The 22,805-nt window shown below is 46.4% G+C and overlaps 1 protein-coding gene and 1 long non-coding RNA gene across 4 annotated transcripts in view; one reads left to right on the top strand and one right to left on the bottom strand.

Moving 5' to 3' along the window:
* Positions 1–22,805, bottom strand: part of APOO (apolipoprotein O) — a 769,977-nt gene that overhangs the window by 477,477 nt on the left and 269,695 nt on the right. The window lies entirely within an intron of this gene.
* LOC138250227 (uncharacterized) overlaps positions 1–22,805 on the top strand; it is a 155,759-nt gene that overhangs the window by 49,996 nt on the left and 82,958 nt on the right. For both annotated transcript variants that reach the window (XR_011194912.1, XR_011194913.1), the window contains exon 2: positions 22,362–22,424. This is a non-coding gene — a long non-coding RNA (uncharacterized lncRNA). The remainder of the gene's footprint in view (positions 1–22,361; positions 22,425–22,805) is intronic.

Genomic DNA, 22,805 nt, shown 5'->3' with positions numbered 1-22,805 from the left:
AGACCATCGCCTATTCTCAAGAGGAAGACAACTATATATGTTAAGCAATTAGATTATCTGGGGATACAGTTTACTGAGAAACTACAATGAAAGAGCCATATGCAGAAGGCAACTACAGTTTTTTTTGTCAAAACTGTTTTTATTAATTAAGACTAATAGACAGCATATTACCTAACAGATACAAATCGGGTTTACAATGTTGTAATGTTGTAGAAAACAGCTATTAAAATATACAGTGTGTTCCATGAATTGGGTCCCTGATCAAAGAAGCATTCTATGAAACATGCAGTCCTTTGATAAGGAAGTAATTATCAAATAAAACATGAAACATGAAGTAAAACAAAAAAAAAAAGACATCAACATGGAAACTAGTAGATGGATGGCACTTGCTCTAAAATCTGGAATTAGACACCATTTGAAGTTGTACATAGTTATACGCCTCTGGAGGACTGTTGAGCATGTCTAGTGGCCAGGGGGAAATCAAGATAGATATTCCTAGAGCTAAAATTTAAAGAGGTGTAGTGCTCTGGTATGAGAGTTGCATGCCACTAGCGGGAGGCCTCTGGGCAAGTAGTTTATCAGGGGGCCTCATCAGTAGTCAACATTTTTAAAAACTCCCTAATGAGGTGTCCCTCATTCTCTCCGTAGTGACACTCTGCCATAGTCGGGCATGCCACTGAGTTAGCGATGAAGCCTCCCTCTTCTTCCTCGCAGAGGCTATCGCCATCTTAGCTTCTTCGAGACATAGCCACAAAATGGCCCTATCACTGAGTGTTTGATATTTAAGAGAGGCATTCTGCATGCCCAACAGAGTATGCCCGATAAACTGTGGAAGTGGGTAGCCCAATATATCTTTAAGTTAAGCTAATATCTCATGCCAGAAGGGACGGAGCACCGGGCAGGCCCACCATATATGATGAAAGTCCCATAGGAGCCCACACCCTCGCCAACACCGATCAGAGATATCAGGGAAGATAGCTTTCAATTTAGATGGAAATAGGTACCAGTCATAGAGGGCCTTGTAATGTGCTACCAGTAAGCTCAGAGTGGTTAGAGTAAACCCCATCTCTCCATAGTGTTTGCCAACTTGCCTCAGAGTTGTCCTCCCCCAACAGACGCTCCCAGACCTCTATGTGTCATGGTTTCGGATTATGGATTGAAGAGAGAAGTAATGTTATTCTGTTCCTTTTAACCCGTTTGCCTTGCAACACACTTTTCTATGGGGGTTAAGTCCCAGGTGGCGGCTAACTGGACGTTGGGTTGCAATGCCCAATGCCACAGCTGTTTGTAATGAAAATATTAATTGTCAGGTGGGTGAAAGTCCCTTTGGCAATTAGGGAACATCAACATTTCCCAGTTGTAAAACAAGTTAGGTAGAGTGACGCAACCGCCCTCTCTCCAGGCATCAAAGGGCCAGGGATTCAATGCTGGCAGGAAGGCCGTTTTGGAATGTAGTGGAGTGTGCGGGGAGGGAAAAGTAGTGCAAATCATCTTTTTAGCCACTTCATCCTAAACCATAAGTGTTATTTTAGTGGGAGTGCTTGGATAAGCATTTTGGGGGCAGTCAGCCTTAGCCTTCCAAATTATATCCCAAATTACCCTCCCACTGTGGCTCTGTCCATGTGTAGCCAATGCTTATCTGATACCCGTAATCACCATTCCGAGATCACCCTTAACTGCGTTGCTTTGTAATACATATGGAAGTTCAGCAATGCCAACCCTCCTGGCATTTTTTGGAAGACGCAAAAGCTTGAACGGGAGGCGGGGTCTCCGGTTCGGCCAAATACACTGGGTTATAAACATTTTTAGGGTGGCAAAAAAAGTCACGTTCCATTGCTATTGGGAGACTCTGGAACCAATAAAGTACCCTGGGTAAAACGTTCATCTTGATGACATGGATTCGGCCCAACCAAGAAAGGTACAGAGGAGTCAACCTCTTAAGATCACCCTTTATTTACTGGAGCAGCGGGACAAAATCGGACTTATGTAAGTCCCCAATCCCGGCTGTGATCTTGATTACCAAGTACGTAATTTCCTTTGTTGCCCAAAGGAATGGGGTTGTATTTGCCAACCTTTCCATTTCAGCTTTTAAGATAAATGATTTGGAGACATTCATTTTAAGACTCGTTCAAAGCTCTGTAATTAGTTTAATTGGGCTGGGATAGATCGATGGTTTTCTGTAAGTGGAAGCAGAACATAATCCACAAACAGAGAGATCTTGTGCTCTGTAGAACCAAAGGAGATACCTTGAATACTGGCCGTGGACCTTATCTTCAGTGCTAAATGTTCTATACTAAAGGCAAATTAGGGAGGGTAAGGGGACAACCTTGTCGTGTGCCCCTCCCTAATTTTAATAATACAGCTTAGTCCATTGACCAGCACTATAGCCCGGGGAGAGGCACAGATGGCTTTTAACGTAGCAATGAACTTTTCACAAAACCCAAAGTGCTGTAAGGATTGGAACATAAAGGACCAATCAACTGGATCAAAAGCCTTCTCGGCGTCTAAGCTCACTAGCTCTGCTGGTATTTTATTAGTGGTTTTCTTGCTCAGATGTATGATCCTTTATAGATTATCATGTGTTTGTCTACCCTTTATAAAGCCAGATTGGTCTGGGTGTATCAAATCAGGCATTATGCCCTCCAATCTGGTGGCCAAAATGCTTAAATGTAGCTTGGCATCCAGGTTTAGCAAAGCTATGGGCCTGTATGAGCTGCAGAGTTGGAATTTTTCCCTGGTTTCGGAATCAGGCTAATCAATGCTTCACTCATGGACAGGGTAACTGCCTCCTGATTGACCACATAGTTAAATACCTCTGTCAGATGGGATATGAGTTCTGCACTAAAGGTTTTATAGAAATGTGGGGTGAGGCAGTCTGGCCTGGGTGAATTATATATTTTCAGGGCTGCTATTGCTGCCTTGACTTCATCTTCAGTAACCGGTTCGCCCAACTCTGCATTTTGTGCTTGAGACACCTGTGGCAGGTCTATGCTCCCTAGATAATCTGACTGTGTCTGGGAGTTCGGCATCTCCGCAGTGTAGAAGGCTAATAAAAGAGATGCGTTTTAACCCCGTCTGCATTGGTAGGTTCGCCTTTTGGTCCCTGGATGGTCCCTATATTTTCCTTTTCTCTTTTCACCCGCAATTGACGTGCCAGGTGAGAGCCTATTTTGTTACTATATGCGTAAGAAGATGTTTGAGGGGCAAAAACATAGTCTTGGCTCGATTGGAGTATATTGTAATTGTAATTGTAATTGTAATCGTATTTATATAGCGCTTACTACCCCTGACGAGGCGTTGAAGCGCTTTTCGATGAGTAGCACGCTACTCCGGTACCCAACAAGAATTAGTGATGGATTAGTATAATTTAATAAGGAGTACAGTTTTAGTATTATTATGAGTTAATTTGAGTTGCGGTTATGAGAGTTTGTTAGTTAGATTGACTGGAGTAATGGAGGGGTGGAGGAGGAAAGAAATCCAGAAGTGTTAATTGGGAGTTTATCCTTCATTTGCTCAATCCAAAGGCTTGAGATGAATAAAAGGGGGGCGGAGGGGAAAGAGGATGTGGAAGGGTTAGGGAGAGCATAGTAGCAGGGTGAGATGAATGCAGGAGAATTTAGTAGGGTTGTGTGGGAGGTCACAGAGGTAGAGTGAGGTTTGGTGAGTTAGATGTGGGGGTGGAGGGATGAGCTTAGGCAGAGATATTTAGGAGATGGAAGTGGTCGAAGGGATTTGGGATGAGTCCGAGTGAGAATGGAGGATAGTTTGATAGAGACATGACATAAGAGCGATGAGTAGATAAGTGTGATAAAAAGAGAGCAGAAATTCATAGAAACATGCCAGGCACAGAAACAACATATACACATATATATATATATATTTTTACACACACACACACACACATGACTATACACACACATCTGCACATACAATACATAATTAGAAACATGGGTAAAAAATACTTAGTCGTCCATCCATCATCCTGGTAAAAAGGCGGGAACTCCCCCACCTACCTCGAGGGTGGACGGGGCGTGGCCCAGCGGGCGGAGCCCACAGGTGCTCCACAAAGGGAGAAACCCTCCACTCTGTGTCTCCAGCAGAGGAAGACAGAAACCGCGCGTCCCAGTCAGACACAGACCACGCTCCAGCACATCATCAGCTCACCTATATGGCATTAAGTTTACCTCTTAAGGCGGTAACCTCACGCTGAACAAAGAGTCTGGTTTGCCTTGGGTGTCTGTTCTAGAAACTGGAGTTCTTCCTCTGATACAAGGTGATATTTTGCTCTTTCTTTATTGAGTGTAGCATTTAAAGCAATGCATGGCCCCTTATTACTACCTTAAAGGCATCCCACCTGGTAGACAAGTCTGTATCCTCAGGTGTATTAAGTAAGAAGAATTCTCTAATTGCTTTCCGTAATTCACCCCTAAGGAGGCCGTCCCTTGTGAGGGAGATCGGGAAGAACCGCCTCTGATATTGGGGGGCTGGGCCCTCCCACTCTAAATTCACCTCAACAGGGGCATGATCTGAGATGGTTATGGGATGAATGGAAATCGATTGTAGAGCCTGCAGCAGCGACTGGCTTCAAAAACAGGTAGTCTAATCGGGAGTAAGAACAGTGTGAATGTGAAAAGAAGGTATGGTCCCTGATTGTGGGGTGGAGGGCCCTCCAGGCATCCACTAGGCTCAGCGTGTGGAACGCCTGCTTTAAACTCTTCGGAAAATTTCCGGTCGTGGATCTATGGGGATGCGCCTGAGTGCAAAGTAAGATTAAAATCATCCATTAACAGAATCTCCACCTCTGCAAATGCACCTAGCATGCTCAAAAAGAAATGAATAAATGTAGCCTGGTTTGTATTGGGAGCATAGATAGAGGCAAACCTCACCGGTCTACCCCTTAATAAGCCCATTTCCATGACTATCCTCCCATCTCTGTCGGTTTTGTAATCTTGACGCTGAAACCACAAAGAGGAGTGGAACATAATAACCACTCCAAAAAAATTCAAAATTATACTTTATTTCGGCTAAAAGCCATAAAAGTAAGCAATAAAACATCATATCATAGTTGAGCAGTATGCCAGTTACAGATGGAAATCAGCAACAATTACCACATTATGCATTAAGACCCTTAATAAATAATAAAATCGCTTTTTGTAAAACCAATGTGAAACATACATTATTCTAAAAATCTTTTGTCTTAAGGTGTTAGATATGTAGTACGATGACCAATGTATCTTGGCTCTGGTCAATTTACAACTTACTTCGTATGATAAATAGATAAGTAAAATCTAAAACCGATATGTTAAAACACACAATTATAACAATTCTCTATTTTGTTATTGCCCATGCACTTTGCAGGTATCTTGCGACAGAAAAAACTATTTTGTCATTTGTGTCAGTTATGAAGAGACGTAAGGCTGTGTTGCATTCCCTTATCCCCATTAACCTACATAACGGGGCAATCCACTTCTTCCTGGGCACCAGATATCTAGGGCAAAAGAACAAAGTGCGCGAGTGACTCTTTTGTCTTTTGGCAATGATGACAAAAAATTGATTTACAGTCCTCCACTCTCCATCGTGCAGTGAATGTCTTAAGCGGGAGGATCCCTAATCTAAACTTAATAAAAAGTGTTTTGGTATAGGGAGGATTTATGTTATCCATATAGGCCTCAAATTTGGGGCTACATTTGTGATCCAAAAACTGTAGCGTCAGACTATCTTGGTTTTTCGTCCAAATTTGCACCAGGATGTTCTCCCAATAACACCTATTAATACGCTCTTTTGCTTCCTTGGTCAGGTTATATGGGGCACTCCACACCTCCTCCATTTTAAGGAGTTTACACGTGTCTCTAATGTGTCTAAGCCAAGGGATCTTTAATACGCAGTCACCTACAAGAAACTCCTTTAATGCTATGTGTAGGATAGACAGGTGCTCAGAAGTCCAAAGACGCACCCAATACTTAAGTGGTCTTAGTGCAATTTCGTGGTGGATTTCATTTAAGGCTAGGTCAAATCTAAGCGGAATAAGAGGGGTGCTCGTCGGCAGTCGCAGAAAGTTCCGTAAAAAACGGTTTTCTGCCATAGTCAAACACCTGGAATTAGTATGGCCCCAGAGCTCAGCACCATAGGTTGAGGCTGCAACTGCCGCTGCTTTGTAAACAGTAATAGCAGGTGATATCTCCCCTTGCGAGGTATTTGCAATATTCCTCCCTATCACTGAAGACCTTTGCCTCAAGGCTGTCAGACTCTTCCCAATCTGCGCCAACCATTTTTGGTCATCGCTTAGCGTGATCCCCAGATAATCAAATTGGCAGACTCTCTCCACTGGTTGGCCTGCTATGGTCATTTTCCCCCTAAATGATGTATGTGGGTTAAAAACCATGAACTTTGATTTTGTTGGATTTATTTCAAGCCCTCTGTTCAGACAAAATTTATAAAAAGCATCCAATTCATTTTGCAAGCCCATAGGTGTTCTTGAAATTAGCAGAGTATCGTCAGCGAACATTAGAATGGGGACAGGGGTTCCAGCAAGCTTTGGGGCATCGTGGTTGCAATGTAATAATTGGTCTGCTGCACCATTAATATAAAGATTAAACAATGTTGGGGCGAGAACGCACCCCTGCCTAACCCCCCTGTTAACAGATATTGCTTCTGTTAAGTCGCCACTTTGAGTCCAACGTACTTGAGCGTACGTTCCCTCGTGAAGATACCTAATCAATCTTAGTAGTTCTCCACTCCATTATGTTTTGTAGATGAGGACAATTTGTACAAGATGGGATATGTTTTATGCCGTAATCTATGATCCTTGTCCCGTTTTAGGTGTGTTTCTAATGAAGCTACCCCATTGTAGTGAGGATCGAATAGGTATTTCCAAAGTTTGTGGTGGTTATTAGGGGAAATCAAATCTTTCAAATTCCATGTAAGAGTAGTTATCACCATAGTGTTAGTGGATGAAAGGTGCGATCTCTGACGTAACTTACGTAAACCAATTCTCAACCACCCCCTGAAAGATGCATTGGATTATGTAGCTCCTGCCACACTTTCGCATAGAATGGAGTCCACCTAAGGTCGGTTTCCCTCGAAGGTTCCCATCATCTACTGAAAAGTACTCAAAAACTTAATACAAGACAACAGGTCTCAACATAGTAACATAGCATACACACATAATCATATCATCAAGCGAATAAGCCTACATACACTGGTACAGTGGAAAGGAGTAGATTTTATAGGGGAGTGCCGACTTTATGCGTACATGGGGACTTGGTGTGTATCTCCAGAGTACTCCGGTTGAGACCCTTCTAAAATTAGGTCAGGGGAGGGGGCAGCCCATCTGTGTTTCGGCAGTGTTTCCCGGAGAAGCTCTCCCATCGTTATTTGGCAGTTCTTAGTGATGGAGTGAAATCAACTTCCTCCTCCAGAAAACTCCTGGGGGCCACAAGAGCAGGCAGACATCACAGGAGTTCAGCATCTCTTGTGAGTGGATTGTCAGCGCTGGAACAACCAGGGGGATGTGCCTTGAAAGTTGTGGACTGAGTCCCCCCGATCTTCTGTGTTCAGGCTGTTCTGTGTCAGAGATGGGGATGGGATGACCAGCAAATTCATTGCCTGTGAGAGGTCTGCCACATTCCTGGGTTTGTTTTAAAATTCAAAGACATGCCCAAAAGGATAGGTCCAGCTATACCTAATGTGTTACCGGCGCAGCTTATCGGTTATGAGGCAAAATTTGCTGACGTCTAGCAAGTGTAGCGAGTGCAATGTTTTGGAAGAGGAGGCATGTGGATCCCTGAAAGGAGATAGTGTCTGCGTTGCGCACAGCCTGCAACAGACGTTCTTTGATCTGGAATGAATGTAGCTTCACCAACACAACTTGCAGACTTTACTCTCCTGGACCTGATCCCTGCGGACTAACTCTGTGCACCCTATCCAAAACAATTTCCTCCAGCTTCCCACCTATGAGCTTCAAGAACAGGCCATTGACAAAGGCCTCCAGATCTGGCCCTTCTATTTCGTCTTCCAAGTCTTGGATCCATATGTTGTTGCGTCTTGACCTGTTCTCCAGATCTTCGAGCTTCAAGGTTGTGATGACCAGTTGTGATCGTAGGGATTGCATGATATTCTCCAACTCTCCTGTACACTTGTTTAACTCACCATGTTTACCTTCCACATCTAGGACTCTGGCGCCAACCGAGTCAATGTCCTGTTTAGGGTGGTGAGTTTGGCTGTCAGGTCAGACCTCAGGGTGTTTAATGATTCTGATGCAGATGCCCTGGGTTTGTCCCGCAGTTCTTTCTTGAAACTCTTCAGGGAATTAAAAAAAATCCTTCTTGGTGAGAGCCATGTCTGGACTGTCAGGCGAACCCCTACTAGGCCTGCGCGGGGTCACCGGGGGTAAAAAAATTGGACACAATTTGAATTTTGTTTTTTGTGAGGCATGCGAGTAGGGGTTCACCACAGGACCAGGAGTACATCTCCTCTTAATTTACGCTGCTCTAGCGAGGCTCTGAGCAGGCACACTCCTTACTTCTGTCCACTTCATGTGTGGAGAAGTCCAGGATAATCCCCCAGTGTTCACGGATACCCTCGCTGCCGCTGGGGTTCAGATCTTCTGGTATATTTGCCAGTCTTTATAATTTGCATTGAGTCTCATCAAGGTTCCATGACCTTTACCTCTCAGGGGTTCTGTCTCCCCCTCCTCCGTGTGGGATGTGTGCAGCAAGGAACTGTCTTGACTCTAGATAGGGAACAGGGGCCTTTTCTGGGGTCCGGTGGGATAAGGCTTCACACAAGCAGCAGCCCCAAATTCCTTTTTCAGCACCTGCCCTCTCCTGGTCCGACTGTGTCACAGGCTACCATGTTGAATTCAGGCAACATCAGGCATGGCGCCGAGCATCCCCACCACGTCCAATGTAGCTCGTTGCCCTGGAGTTCCAACAGGTACAATGTGTGGTTGTGCTGCCAGACCCCTACCTCCCCTCCGGGGGTCCCAACGAACCACCCCTCCATCTGTGCCATCTCCCGAAGGCGCAACAGTCACTAGGCCGCACTCCCTCCACCGCCTCTCCCGCTTACCAGCCTTTCCACACTGCCCCAATCGACCTCCAGTGCCAGACTCCAATCAATCAGGGTCCATCAGCAAGCTCAGATCTCCAGAAGGTTGGTCTACCACTCCAGTTGCCCCACAAAGGGAGCAGGCTTGCCGACTTCGCTGACACAGAGTGCCGTCTCCTCGCCCTACTGGGTCTCCATGTGCACGCCCTGAATCCGCTCTTATCTCAGGGAGCCGCCAAAATACTCCTGGTGTTCCTCTGATAGTATTTTAAAACGTCATCCTGCCTAGATTGTCGTTAGAAAGCATCTTTGCCCTCTGACTACACCTGTCGGCAGTGGATTGGATCCTTGGTGGATCACATCCGTTCAGCCATCTTTGCAACTACAGTTTTGAGCCAGATTTCTGGGGCATTTTTTAAATTTAGATACAAGGAAGGTGCCAAGAAGTATTAGCACCATCCGCCAAATTTATAGACAGAAGGCCGAGTGTTTGACCTGACAGCCTTAAGGTGGTCACCCCCAACTTTTTGCCTGCCTCCCTCCACTTTTTGACACTGTTTATGCTGGCTTTAGGACTCTGCACACTTTACCACTGCTAACCAGTGCTAAAGTGCATATGCTCTCTCCCTTAAAACATGGTAACATTGGCTCATACCCAATTGGCATATTTAATTTACTTGTAAGTCCCTAGTAAAGTGCACTACATGTGCCCAGGGCCTGTAAGTTAAATACTACTAGTGGGCTGCAGCACTGATTGTGCCACCCACGTAAATAGCCCCATAACCGTGTCTCAGGCCTGCCATGGCAAGGTCTGTGTGTGCAGTTTCACTGCCACTTCGACTTTGTATTTAAAAGTACATGCTAAGCCCAAACCCCCTTTTTCTACATATAAGTCATCCCTAATGTAGGCTCTACGTAACCCTGAGGGCTGGGTGCTACGTAGGTAAAAGGCAGGACATATATCTGTGTGACTTATATGTCCTGGTAGTGAAAAACACCTAAATTCGCTTTCCACTGCTGTGAGGTCTGCTCCTTTCATAGGCTAACATCAGAGCTACCCTCATTTACTGTTTGAGTGGTAGATTCGGATTAAAAAGGGGTAAACAGGTCCTATTTAGTATGGGCAAAATAGTATTACAAAATCCTGTTTATTGGTGAAGTTGGATTTTATATTACTTTTAGAAAGTGAGCATTTCTCTGCACTTAAATCCTTCTGTGCCTTACAGCCTGTCTCCAATCTACATCTGGGCTGGGCTGGTTGACAACTCCCTCGTGCATTTCACCCAGACAACCACAAACACAGGATGCTCAGTCACACCTCCACACATCTGCATACTGAATGGGTCTTCCTGGGCTGGAAGGGTGGAAGGTCTGACACTTACATTTGAAAGAACAGTGGCCTGCCCTCACACAATGGACTGCCAAACCCCCTACAGGTACCCCAGCAAACAGGGTTGTACTGAAAGGGGACCATGTGCACTTCAAAACCACTCTTTGAAGTCTCCCCCACTTCAAAAGCACTTTTGGGTATATAAGCTCGGTCCCTGACCCCACGTATTTAGACACTTCTTGGGACAGACACTCTGCACTAAGAACCTGCAACCTGCCAAGAGAAGCTGCTTGGCTGCCTCAAAGACTCACCTGGATCTCTTTGCTGTAAAGGACAACTGCCTTGCTGGCCTTTGGCTCTGGTGAGAAGTGGTCTCCAAGGGCTTGGATTGAGCTTGCCTCATGTTTCCTGAAGTCTCAGGGGCAAAAAGACTTCATCTCTGCAAAAAAACTGCTTGTGTGGCGAAAATCACCACACAGCCTGACGGAATCGAAGCACAGCCTGCCCAGTGGTGAGAAAATCACTGCATCGCCAAACCGGAACTATACAGTCCGGCTCCCTGATTGGAGATCGAAGCAGCGCCAACATTGCGACCGGAACTTTGACGCACAGCCCACCGGATAGACGCATCGCCGAGCTAGAATGACATAGCCCAACTTCCTGCAAGAGAAATCAGCACAGCACCAGCCTTGCAACAGAAATTCTGCCACATCGTCCACCGGATTGATGCAACAGCTGTGACTTCGTCCCGCAGGCCCAGGATTTTCACGCATCGTCCCTGGGTGTCAAAAGACCCCGTATCGCAAAGAGGACTCAAGCCTGTGCGCTGGAATTCGACGCAAAGCCCTTGCCACATGGAAAAGAATTGACGCATCGTCTGTGTGTGCCCAGAAATCCAACTCACACTTACCTTTTTCCACGTATCTCCTCCTCTGCGGTCTTCGTGCGTGTAATTTTGACTCAAACCAGGTACTTTGCGCTTGCAAGAGACAATTGTTGCTTTTAAGAACTAAAGACTCGTCTTATCATTACAAACGTGATATTTCAATTTGTGATTATCAAATCTTGATCGTTTTGACCTTAATTAAATCAGATAAATACTTTATATTCTTCTAAACCTCTGTGGTGTCTTTTTGTAGTGTTCTCTCTGTGTTATTACTTGATTTATTGCACAAATACTTTACACATTGCCTTCCACGTTAAGCCTGACTGCTCAGCGCCAAGCTACCAAAGGGTAGACACAGGATAATTTGGATCATGTATGACTTACCCTGACTAGGAGTGTGGTCCCTACTTGGCCAAGGGTGTATACTTCTGCTAACTAGAGACCCCATTTCTAACACCGAGCTTAGGGTGTATGGGAAATTATATGCACTACAAGTGGTTAAGAATAATTTCCTTAGATCCCTGTTAAGACCGGTCCCCGGCATATCCCTGTTAGTACTTTACACAGAACTCAGTCTCATGCCAATAGCGGAAGTAGCCCTCCTTACTTTACTCTGGTGAGAACATAACTCTAATCCAGTATAATACTGGTTTTAGGGCTAAAACCAGTTTTATACTGGATTAGAGTTTTATTGAACCCCAAGGCAACAATCTATTTAAGATCTTTGGAAGATGTCACCATGCTAGTGCTCACAGCAGGAATGTGCGGCTGTTTCATGGAAAACGCATATTAACTGCAATGCAGTTGGGGTTCCTAGTCTCACCCGAGTAAAGTAAGGCGGGATACAGTAAGGCTTGTTAAAGAGCGTTACTTTGAGGTCATGCATGAGAAAAAAATAAACTTTCTACTAATAGACCTGGAAGTTTATTGGGGGCGATCGTTTTTTAACACACATGGTTCTGTCGGCATGTTATATCTAGACTTAGTTTACCCCAAACAGAAACGCACACTTTATATTAAATTTAGATTACGTATCTTGCTGACCAGGAAAGATCTTATTAGATGATCAAGACTCCCAATAGGTGATGAATATTGTTCGGGGAAAGGAAAACTTATCGCACTTTTTTCTGTTTTACATGAAACATGCCTTAGCATGCAAAATATGGCTTGTACCCCTTTTTAGAAATTATGAGATTAAATGGGTTTGAGCGATATTGCCGTTCTGCCTTAGAACTGACAACAAATGTATTTTTAATTTAATAACGTTGTACTTATGGGGCAGTTTGACCACACGAGGGAGCTGGGAGCTGCTCTAGGAATCTGATCAGAATCTAACAGCAATGAATACAGCTGTGGATATCATGGTGTTTATGCTCCTCACTGAAGTTTACGCACTTGCACTTTGTGGGGATCTTGACTGGTAGTTGCTGGCAATATTGTTTGTATTTTATAGGCCAATGTGCCTGACAGGAGATTGCTGTTTTATTTGACTTTAGATACTTATTGATTGCTTTATTCATTATTGTAAGGCAGAAAGCTGCTGTGGATATCATTGTGCTTACGCCCCTTATTACCGTTTATGCACTTGCACTTTGTGGGGATTTTGACCAGTAGCTACTGGTCATATAGGCTCTACTGTTTGTATTTTATAGGCCAGCGTGATTGATAGAAGATTGACGTTTTATGATATTTTATGTCTTTGATTGTCTTATTCATTATTGTATGGCTGAAACAATAAACAGTGTTGATTGACTGACTTAATCAGTGGCCAGATAGCTTAAACACATTACAGTACATGAAAAGCATTACAGAGCAATTTGCTTAATTTGCTTAATCTGAATAGCCTTTAAAGGAAGCAACCTTTACCACACAGTCTTTACCACGCATGACCATGCAGTCATTACCATGTCGGTATTTTTTTCAATAACCTACTTTAAATGCTATTTAAAAAAAAAAGTGGCTTAGGTGCATGTAAAGGTAATGTGCATTAAGGGTAAATTTAGGGTTTAGGGAAGGGTAGAGGGAAAGGAAGTTAGGGGTGATTTTGTGGTTTAGGGGTGAATAGAGGTACAGGTGTATTAAGTGCAATTTTAAGATTTAGGGATGGGTAAAGGTAAAAGGAGGTATGGCTGATTTTAGGGTTTATGGATGGGTACAGGTAAATCAAGTTAAGGGTGGTTTTAGGGTTTAGAGGTGGGTAGAGGTAAAGGGAGGGAAGGGTAATTTTACAGTCTCAGGAGAAGAAGTAAAGGAGGTTAGGAGTAAAAAAAAAAAATTGGAAGATTTGGGAAATGCCCCCCAAAGAGATAAAAAATGTAAGTAAACATAATGTACTGCTATTCAGTGACACAGCACGCATCAAGGAATCACACTAACAGAAACAATAGTAATCTTGGGTAACAAAAAGGGCTTACACTGGTGAATGCTACTAGATTTCTACGTAGCATTTCCTGCCACTGTTTAATGGGTCCTTTGTAACAACTTAAAAAAGAGTTTTGTAAAATCTTGAAAGTCACTGTCTAGCCTTGTTTGATCTAACAAACTAATTCTAGTTTGTTTCGAGAGGATCTAGACAAGCAAGACAAACAATCGTAGCAAGACATCAATCAAGGGTACTGCTTAGTATTCAAAGCACTCATAAATACATAACATTCACACTTGTTGAGTTCATCAAGGAGTGATGGATGCAAGACCCAAGAAATACAAGAACTGCAGTAATGGTTTTATTGAGTAAACGCAGAAGCAGAGTATGAGGGACACAAGGATCAGCATGGATGTTTCAGTAAAGCATAATGCACTTTGATGGTAGAGTCACTAGACTATAAAAAAGAGACATTGAGGGGCGTGGCTTTGGGCGTCAAGATGGCGGTCGCACTCTGAGAGCGCTCTCGACCCCTCCGTCATCCGCCCGAATATGCCGCGGTCTGCTGTGCCGACGGCGCTGCCTCGAGCGCTCCAGTGGGTTCCCTACCCCTTGGGGACCAAGCTGAGGTGAAGAGGTGGCCCAAAATGGCCCCCGTGCCCGTTCCGTAGCCCGTCCCAACAAAAACAAAATGGCGACCTGGTCCGGGCCGCCTCGGCGGGGCTGAAGCCCGGGACCCCAGACGTGGCCGCTCTGAACCAGAGCTCCCGATGAGTCCATCAAAAGGATCGGAGCCGCACTCCTGACGCGGGCGTTTGAGAGGTGTCGGAACGTCGACTGGGGGGAAGGCGCCGGCCGAGCTGGATCGCCACTGCGCTCCCGCCCGAAGTAACAGCAGTGAAGAATTGCGGTGACCGGTATGGGAGAGGCTGAGGTACTGCGAGCCACGCGGTGAGGTGCCCCTTGGACTGGGGAGAGCGCGCGCCACCGGTCGTGGATCCCGGCGCGCTGAGTGGAGTGAGCGGGGCTCCGGGACTCCATAGGAGCCGAAGACACAGGCGGCCTGTGAGACGGCGGCCCGGCACTGCGAGACCTACGCTGTGGGCCCGGACGAGGGCCACCGCATCTGGAAACAGACCCCAGGGCCACGCGCAGGAGACAGGCACTCCCGCTTCGGGGGGAAAAAAAGGGAAAAGTGAGAGGAGCCGCACGGCTCGGGCTGACCCCCCGGGGCTCCAAACCGGTGGGACACTTCGTCGATCACCACAGGGTGTGGAGCCGGACGAAGACCAAATGGAGGGAGGGGAGATTTACCAGACCCATGCGAGTGCGTGAGGCTGCAGTACAAGCAGCGCGCGCTCACCGGCCCCAGTGACAGAAGCCAGCGACCTGGCTGGAATGAGCATGGCCCTACCGGAGAGACGCTGATGCCCGGGAGTGCAGGGGACTGGCCCTCGGGTGCTGTGAGTCCCCCTGGGTCCCGTGGGGACACGACTGTGCCGGAAGGAAGACCCCGATCTAGTGGCCCCACAAGGTCCGACATTAGCTGCCGGGACCCCGCACAAGGAGTGACCCCCCCGGAACTTCCCCTCTTCGCCTGCTGAGTTGGCACGATCAGAAGAGGAGGCAGGCCCTGGGCTGCTGAGCCCCAAATAAAGAGCGGTGCCCGCACAATCCGGCCCGCATCGTCGGGGGCCCCTGCGGTCCTATCGTGGGAGTGCCCCCCCTCGGTTCCCGGTTGCTGGGAGCTTCATGTAGACTGAGACCCAAAAGAGAGCTCCACAAGAGATAACACAATTGGTTCCCCGCCGGGCGACAAGATGGGAAGAGACAAAGCGAACAAACAGCCTCCGGCCTCCCAGCAAAAGATTGACCAGTTCACAGCGCCGGCGGGTCCGCGGAGAGACGGAGACGCAGCCAGTGGAGGCCCGGCCCCGGACGGAGTGAATGCCATCCTCCAGGCAATTCAATCGCGCAGACAGCCGTGGAGACCAAGATTGGAGAGGTTCGGGAAGACATGGGCCTAATCAGACAGGATCTCAGAAACGCTGTGGGCCGAATCACCGAGGTAGAAAGCCGGGTCTCTCAGACCGAAGATGAACTGTCCGACATCAACACCAAGGTGGCCCAGCTCCAAACTCGAACTAGCGAACTGCACCGCCGTGCAGAAGACGCAGAAAATCGATCAAGATGCAATAACCTGCGCTTCATTGGAGAAGGCGCGGAGGAGGATAAAGCTTCCGAATTTCTGGAGCACTGGATCAAGACCTGGATGCCAGATCAGACCCTCTCGCCTTGGTTCGCGGTTGAACGAGCCCACAGGGTTCCTAAAGAGTTTGACACGGGTTTAGATAGTAATGCGTTGATAAGTTCATTTTATTGTTTTAATATTTCACTGTTGCAATTGAAACGGTCATCCCCAGATCCACAGGCTGACACCCAACAAAATATAGAAAACACGCATCCCACGACTGGCCCTCACTGACTCAGGTCATCTCATGGAATGTAAATGGCCTGCTAGACAAGATCAAGAGATCCGCGGTATTTAGTACCGTCCGCAGATATTCCCCTTCCGTGGTCTTATTACAAGAAACCCACCTCCTCGGAACTAGATGCCCCATGCTTTCACGGGGAGGATATGATAGAGTCTACCACACAGGCTTCTCCAGGGGCTCTAGAGGGGTGGCTATCCTACTCCACTGCTCACTACCTATGGTAATTACAACCACGCAATCTGACCCGCAAGGCAGATTCGTAGTAGTCACGGGAGTGCTTCATGGATCACCACTAAACCTGGTGAGCGCGTACGCCCCCCCGGCAGGGCTTGACGCTTTTCTAACTTCACTCTGCCAGGTAACTGCTGGGCTCCCCCAGGGGGCCACCCTGTTGGGGGGAGATTTCAGTGCCGTTCTCGATCCCAGTCTAGATGTATCAGGCGAGATTACCACTAGCAGATCCAACCGGGCTTTGAATCCTACGGGTTGGGCTGAGAGCCTCGGCCTTTGCGAAATATGGAGAGTTTGGCACCCCTAGGGAGCGTCAATACACACACACATCGGCCGCCCACCCGACACAATCCAGAATTGACCTTATATTTATGCCCGCCCTTGACGTCACCAGCGTCACAGGAACAGATATACTGCCTCATGGAGTCTCTGACCACGCACCAGTACGGGCACGGCTGGGGGGAGTGGATCCCTCCAGGCGCCCGATGTGGCGTCTAAATGCCTGGTATCTGCAAGACAACAACTACACTCTCGAGGTTAGGAACCATCTCCCTCAATATTTTGAAATGAACCTGGGATCAGTCCAATCTTCAGGCACACTATGGGCCGCGGGTAAGGCCACTCTCAGAGGGCACGCTAAACATCTTCTTCGTATCCGCAAACGCGCCCGAAACTCACAAGTGTCTGAACTAGAGGCTAAGGCGTTAAGCCTGGAGCGCCAATATGGGACCTCTAAGTCAGCCTCCAGTCTGAGGCACCTCACCATGGTTAGAGACGAAATTAAGCACCTAGTCCTAGAGTCAGCAAAACATATTTGGAGGGCATCAGCCGCCCGAGTGTATGGCTGGGGGGGATAAGAATGGGAAACTCTTACATTGGCTGGCTACTGGGCCTCTAGCCAATAGAGTCATTCCTGAAATCATGGAAGACTCAGGCTCTCTTTCTAAAACACCCACCGAAATCGCACGAAGCTTCGCCTCTTACTATGCTCGCCTATATACAGAACACCCTCAGCCCATTTCCGAGAAAGAGTCCCCTCTCCTAAACAAAATAACTCTTCCCAGAATTTCCCCTGAGACAAGGAATAGGCTGGACGAAGCCCTTAATCTTACTGAAATTGCTAACGCAATCACCAGCCTGGCATCGGGCAAGACCCCAGGGCCGGACGGGCTCCCAGCAGAGCTGTATGGCAAATGTGGCGATATCCTAAGCCCCCACCTACTTGAAATGTACACGGAAGCCGAAAGGCAGGGCCGCTTTCCTGATGAGATTGATCAAGCCACAATTGTGGTGATCCCTAAGACACAACCCCCGTCAAGACACTGTTCGGCATACCGGCCCATCTCTCTGCTAAATATTGAGATCAAAATACTGTCTTCAATCCTGGCCTCCAGACTGAAAGAGGCTATGCCCTCTTTGGTGCACCCTGACCAATGCAGCTTTATGCCCACCCGTGGCACTAGGCACTGCATCAGACGGCTACACCTGGCCCTAGCACATCGTGGGATCATGTCACGTGATCCCTTGGCGTTACTCTTACTTGATTTTGAAAAAGCTTTTGACACAGTAGACTGGTCCTACCTTGATCAGGTTCTGCGAAGAAATGGAGACGGGACTAAATTCCATGGCCTGGTAAAACTGCTCTACTCTAACCCGACGGCCCAGGTACAAGTGAACGGGGTGGTCTCTGATCTTTTCCCCATTAGCCGTGGCACTCGACAAGGGTGCCCGCTATCCCCCCTGCTCTTTGCTTTAATGATCGAGCCTTTGGCGATAATATTACGCGGGGACCCTTTGATAGAGGGTTGGCCCTGGCCCGCTGGCGAAGAGGACCAGGTGGCGCTATACGCGGATGATGGCCTGTTATACATCTCCAACCCAAGCACGAGCGGTCCCCGCGTTTTATATATATTGAACCTTCTCGCGGAGGCTTCAGGGCTGACTCTAAACCCCAGTAAATCCTTGCTGGTCCCCCTCAACCGCTCCCGAGACTGCGTGGACTGGCAACATACCATCCCAGTAAGAAGAAATAGCTTTAAATACCTAGGAATGCACGTCGCGCTACTCCCGGAACTAACCTGGGAACTTAATATTACACCCTCAATCAGGAGAATCAGAACTGATCTTCAACGCTGGAGAACCCTCCCCCTCAACCTCCTAGGTAGAATAGCCCTTTATAAAATGATGGTCCTCCCCAGACTTCTTTATCTACTGCAGAACTTCCCACACCCCATCCCAACGAGATGGTTTCGGGAGTTGGACGCGTTAGCACGCCAGTTCATATGGAGCGACGCCCGTCCACGACTGGCACTTGTCACGTGCCAGAGGGACGTCTATGACGGGGGACTGGGCATGTCCAATATTTACTACCTTGCAATGCACCTACACGTGATTAATGATTGGATGGGGGGTGGATGGTCGGACCCGGCATACCGACTAGAACTCCAAACATTGAATTACCCACGAATCTTTGATGCCCTGTATGGGGGCCCGATCTCCCGAGATGTCCCAGACGTAACCAAGGTGATCCTAATGGAATTGCGGGCGGCTCAAAGGGTGTCGGATGGTGGGGACGCCTCACTCAACAGACCCCGCTGTGGCATGGGAAACAGTTGGCAGAAGTAGCGGGCCTAGAGGGATTCCAAAAATGGGACAACATTGGCATATCCACACTAGGCGACGTTTGGAGCGGGACACACATGCGATCCTTTGAGGATCTCCAGAAACTATTCTCATTAAACAAGACGCAATTTCATAAATATCTCCAGCTCCGCCACGCCCTACAATCACATGTGCAGACAGGGTACACCATACCGGAGCATAGCCCGATGGAAGCAAAGGCACTGATGGGGAATCTGGGCAAAGGAGGTGTCCCTCAGATATACCGCGCCCTGGTCACCAGCACAGCCAGATCCCTGGAGGGGCTCCGTCAAAGGTGGGAAGGATGGGTGGGCCCCATAGAAGGAGATTGGGGCGAGGCACTGATGGCACCCCGCTCCCTAACGATGGCCTCCCGCTTCCGACAAATACAGACCTACTACCTTCACGTAGCATACCTAACACCCACTAAACTATACAGAGCGGGCCTCCGACCCACAGCTGACTGCCCCCGATGCTCAAATCCCGCTGACGACTTCTTTCACATGGTTTGGTCATGTCCGGTCATAATGACTTATTGGAGGGCGGTTCTGAATGTCTATGATGTCCTGCAAGAAGATATAGAGAGGACACCACTGTCGTCCCTACTGGGGGTTATGGGTGACACTGGGCTGAGAAGATCGGACCGGACCTTCCTTGGGGTGGCGTGTTTGGTGGCCAAGAGGGATATAATGGCGAATTGGAAAGCCAGGGGCGCCCCGGCTCTGACTAAGTGGAGGCGTGGGGTGGATTGGTGCGCGATACGGGAAAAACTGGTGTATGAGGCTAGAGGTTGTCCAAATAAATATAATAAGATATGGGGGAAGTGGGAAGCCGCAACAAGTGCCTCTCCTACATCACCGTAAGCTACTGCACCACAGAGGGTCGAGATGGATCCCCCTCCTTATTTCTCCTAACTGGTTAATGTATAACTTGCCAAGGTCAGTCTAACAGATCTATGTGCAGCTTTCCTTTCTTTTCTTTGTTGTCTATAACGTGTCGCTGGAACAAGGGGTTTGACCAATGTTGGGTGCCCGTTGGTATCATGTTAAATGTTTGTAGCAATTTTTATCTGTCTGCAAAACAATAAAAATCACTTTATCAAAAAAAAAAAAAAAAAAAAGAGACATTGAAAAAGTACTCACACACTGTAAGCAAGACCGGGAGGTCAAAACGCATCGGTGGGCATGGTTGGTGGTGTACATGATTGAATTAAAAAGCATATAAACTTTCCTGGAGTGCAGCATCACAATTGTTTGTTCTAAACAGATTAAAGAGGAAAGGTCCATTCCTCACGCTAGCACCAGCATGAAATGTGCGCTGCAATGAGGACCGCTTTGTTGGACTATATATATATATATATATATATATATTGTTATGAATTATATTTACCAATTACATTTTTAACACACATATGCTTTTACCAACCATGCCTTTACCACGAAATTGTCGTGGTAAAGGCATATGTGTGGTAAACAAAAATGTTTTGTAAATGCATGTGTGGTAAAGACGCATGCGTTATAATGACAGCGTTGCAAAGGCATGCATGGTAATTGCATGTGTGGTTGCATCATACCACCACCAAGGATATCTAAGGCTGAAACTGTGCTTTTTTTAAGATGATGCAATTTATATCCTGGTATATCCTGGCAAACAATGCTCTGAATGCAATGCAGGATAGAAACTGGAGGAACTATTGCATTTCTTGTGCACTGAATCAAGTGAATAGGAGATTTGGAGGAAGGTCTAAGATGGCAGGGGCAACTATACGTCACACTTATATGGCTGTTGCGTATCCGTTAAGTTTAACTTGCGCTTGGCATTAGGGTATATTTCTGGCTGCAAGAGGCTATATTGTATACCAATATAGGATTATGCAGTTTATCTGACATACAGGAAGGGGGGTTGCTTCATTCACTGCACGTTGTCCCCTCAGGTGAACAATACATTAGATAAACCGCAAATAGTCACCAAGTGGACCGATACTCGCCAAGACGCGTATAACCCTGAAACTATTTCAAGTTCTTTTAGGTGCAATATTTCGGGTTGCTCTAAGGGGCATGCAACTGGGTTAGAATGGAGGGAAGATCATGGACCTCTGTCTGTTTTTATGCCATTGGCAAGTTAGCAAAAACAGCACTAAAAATGCTAGCTATAGTTTCTTTCACCGAAACTGCCAGAATGACAAACACATAACAAGAGGAAACAGAAATAACATGCGCATTGCGCTTCTGAGATGTAATTGCTGCTAAATGAGTTATAGTTAAAGGCGACAAGGTATTCTCTGTACTAGTCGCAAAGGATCTGGAAGAGATTGAGAACGAGCCGTGGGTAAGAGTATTTCACTACTCAAAAAGTCTTTGCACTATGACGCAGGAAACTGCAGTTGGGCACTTAATTGGGAATTAAAACACGAATTTCTATACAGTACCAAAAATTGGACCCCACTAAAGCAAATCTCACCATTTTTGTAAAACAAATAAAATGGCAAATGCCTTAATTAAAAAAAAAAAATAAAATTGCCACTACAATTCTCGAAAATTCTACGATGTATCCTGGACACTGGCCTGAACTAGGTTATAATATAATGAGCTAATTGCGTCTTCCAGTATTTGTAATTTTTTACTGAAGCATTTGTACCGGACATGTTACAGATAGTAATAAGTCAGTCCATTAGATAATAGTTGGTGAAATGTTTACACGGATCAGGTGGTGGAGATAACTAATAATGTACATAGCCATAACATGGCCATATAGTACATGCAATTTACGTTAAACATAATGCCAAATTTATTTTTTTACACCTAGTTACAATTACCGCCATTTCTTAGTGAGTGGCAAGATGGCCCCTGAACTACAAGTTCCCAGTCCGCCTCGCATATCCTGAATAATATCCTGCTGTGACAAGAACAGTGGGACACAGCAAGGGATCCTGGGACGAGATGAGGCAGAAGAGACTGGGAACATTTCCTCGATATGGAAAACCACCCTCTCTACCCTGGGAGGCACTGTGGGATCAGTGGGGTGATTCTAAACAATAGTTTTCACGAGGGAAAACAAGACCTAAACCCCTTCAGGTTAGATGGGTTGAGAATTATTAGTGGAATATTTGGATGTGTTGGAGAGGGGATGTTGGTGCGGCTATAGAGACAACAGAGTTAGACCAAGGGATTTAATTTAAAAGTTATATTTAGTATAACAAGTAGTTTTAGCAGGCAGGCTTATCAAACGGGATGCAAAGCAAAAATCAAATAGAAACATGCTTCAGTTCTTTGAATTCTCTTTCGCATTTCTGGCTCCTGACTGTAGTCTTTCGGGCATTTTCCTTTGAATTGGGTCTTGGACTAACTCTCATCCACTTTCTCTTCCCAGGTCTTCTTGGCCGACTGGTTGCTGATGCCCCACCCTCGTAGGTAAAAAAGAAATATAAGTCAAGTAAGTAGCTTCGCCTCACTGTCTCTTTCTGTCCTTACCCTTTCTTGTTTTATTTCCCTCTTCTATTTCTTTCTAATCCTTTCTGCCAGGTTTGTTTTTCTTCCCTTTCAGCTTGTTTAGTTTTGTTTATTTTCTCACGCCATTCACTTAACCCCCCCCCCACCCCCCAGATAGGTGATTTTGTCGCTCTCTTTACTAATAAAGCTTTCTTGTTGCCCATGAATGTCTCTTTTTTCTCTCAACATTCACCCTAAGCATCTTTCACATGTCTATAATGTCCTTTCCCCTTAACTCAGGAATACGTTTACCGAAAAAGTTTCTTCAACAGAAATGTTCCCTTTGGTGAGTCAACTTCCTCCCACTAAAATAGCATTCCCTATC

The sequence above is a fragment of the Pleurodeles waltl genome, chromosome 8 (genome assembly GCF_031143425.1).
Source record: "Pleurodeles waltl isolate 20211129_DDA chromosome 8, aPleWal1.hap1.20221129, whole genome shotgun sequence".
Classification (NCBI taxonomy): domain Eukaryota; kingdom Metazoa; phylum Chordata; class Amphibia; order Caudata; family Salamandridae; genus Pleurodeles; species Pleurodeles waltl.
The sequence above is the reverse complement of the archived record's forward strand: the minus strand, read 5'-3'. Positions and strand labels throughout refer to the sequence as shown.